At 44.2% G+C, this 2,240-nt stretch overlaps 1 pseudogene; it reads right to left on the minus strand.

Moving 5' to 3' along the window:
- Positions 1-357: 357 nt before the first annotated feature.
- On the minus strand, positions 358-935 carry Taf12-ps1 (TATA-box binding protein associated factor 12, pseudogene 1; annotated as a pseudogene).
- Positions 936-2,240: the final 1,305 nt, after the last annotated feature.

Raw genomic sequence — 2,240 nt, forward strand, 5'->3', positions numbered from 1 at the left:
CAGGGACAGGGGAAGGAGGAGACAAACCCTTTACAAACCTACTAATACTGTCTCACCCAGCACAACCCAAACGGACTTCCTGCAGCCAATCACTTATTTAATAAACCACAGGCAAAATCTTCTCTGGAAGATACACTGCTTCTCTTTCAAACAGCAGGGAAGAGGGACCAGAAGGTGGCTTAGGAGGCTTTTTTCTTTTGGCAGATCTTCTCAGTCGTTATAGATATTGCTGTACTGTTAATAAAAAATATGTGCTGCTCTATAAAGCATTTAAAAAAAATCCAAGGATGAGATGGCTGAGGTCTCAGCTCAAGTATCTGCAAATACATGTCGTCCATTCCCTGACCATTCCCTGTGCTATTTCTTGGTTGTTTTCCGGATCAACACCATTCTCTGTTTGTGAGCTTCTGTGGAGCAAACATTTTTGGAGGGTGGGATTTCCTCAGAGCCAAGTCCTGGGATCCACATGTTCCACAGGCAGTCTGGATGCAGCTGGACGTCTTTCACCTCTCCGGTGCCGGACTTGCAGGCCGAGCGAGCTGGCAGGCAGCTGTCACCACACTGTCAGCGATCTGTGGCAGTGTCTTTTCCACATCTTCATCCAGCTGCTGATTAGGATCCACTTTTCTTACTAGGTCTTGTAATTTCTTCTTGGCCAATACCTGTTTTTTTTTTTTTTTGTTGTTGTTGTTGTTGTTGTTGTTGTTTTCAGGGCTAAGACCTGTCCCAGGAGTGCCCCGTATCTTTCCACTGTGGCGTTATTGGCTATGGAGCCTTGTGCCGGGTGCTGGCTGGCTCTGGTTTTATAGATGAGAAACTGGAGAGGTTGATTAGTGCTGGGGGCCAAACTGGTTCATAATCTGTTCAGCTTTAGATTTCAGCTCCTAGAGTTCATCAAGATCCTGCTTCTTTTTAGAGCTGTGAGGACCGAAGCCAATCAAAGGCAGCAGCGTCTATCTCCCCATGACTACAGAGACTACCCCAGTGAAGCTTTCCTCTCAGCAGCCAGTCTGACCTGTCCTGGATCTTGCTATGTAGATTGACCTTGAACTCAGAGATCTGCATGCCTGTCTCCTGGGATTAAAAGTGTGTACCACCAGGCCTGGATTTAACCTTCTCTATACCTATAACTTACTCTATCTCTCCCAGGCTGTCATTGAGCTCAGATATCTGCTTGATTTTATCTCCTGGTATTAAAGGTTTGTACCAACATGTACCCAGATCTAAATTTACCTGGGTAGGATCTTGCCCCAAAGTCCCACTCCTTAATTCAATTTAATATCCATGAACATAGAACTCAGCTCCATTTCCTGTCCTGGTGGCCTTTAATACTCAACTATATATTTTATATTTTTCCTTTCTAAGCCTGGTATGCTTATTCAAAATGTTCTTCAAGAGATTTACCAGAGAGTAAAGTCTATGAAGTACAATTCTTAGACTTCCTTTCTTAGTGCAATTAATCTGAGTCTCTTCACCTTAACCTCAGGCAGACTCTTCAGACAAAGGCAAAAAGTAACCACATTCTTCACCAAAATATCACAAAACAGTCTCTAGACCACATATTGAAATTCTCCACTGAAACCTCATGGGCCAGGTCTAGACAATTCAAATCACTCTTGGTACCAAAGCCTTCCATATTCCTCTAGGACAGCCCACTAAGCCCCATTTAAAGCATTCTACTGCTTTCCAAATCCAAACTCCCAAAGTCCACTTCATCCAAACAAAAGCATTGTCAGGCCTGTCACAATATCCAAGTCCCTGGTACCAACTTCTGTCTCAGTTAGGGTTTGACTGCTATGAAGAGACACCATGACTAATGCAAGTCTTATAAAGAACAACATTTATTTGGGGCTGGCTTACATATTCAGAGGTTCAGTCCAGTATCATCAAGATGGGAACAGGGCATCATCCAGGTAGGCACAGTTGAGGAAGAGCTGAGAGCTCTACATCTTCATCTGAATTTGGCTAACAGAATACTTGCTTCCAGGCAGCTAGGATGAGGGTCTTAAAGCCCACACCCACAGTAACACACCCACTCCAACGGGGCCACACCTTCTAACAGTGACACTCTCTGGACCAAGCATATACAAACCAAAACAGAAAGCATGGGCAGAGTCAAAATAAGGAAGATCTCTGTGAGTTTGAGGCCAGCCTGGTCTACAAAGTGAGTTGCAGGACAGCTAGGGCCACACAAAGAAACCCTGTCTTTAAAAAAATTGGAAACTCATCGGAAGGAAATA

The sequence above is a fragment of the Rattus norvegicus genome, chromosome 8, assembly GCF_021556685.1.
Source record: "Rattus norvegicus strain SHRSP/BbbUtx chromosome 8, alternate assembly SHRSP_T2T, whole genome shotgun sequence".
In the NCBI taxonomy this organism is placed as follows: domain Eukaryota; kingdom Metazoa; phylum Chordata; class Mammalia; order Rodentia; family Muridae; genus Rattus; species Rattus norvegicus.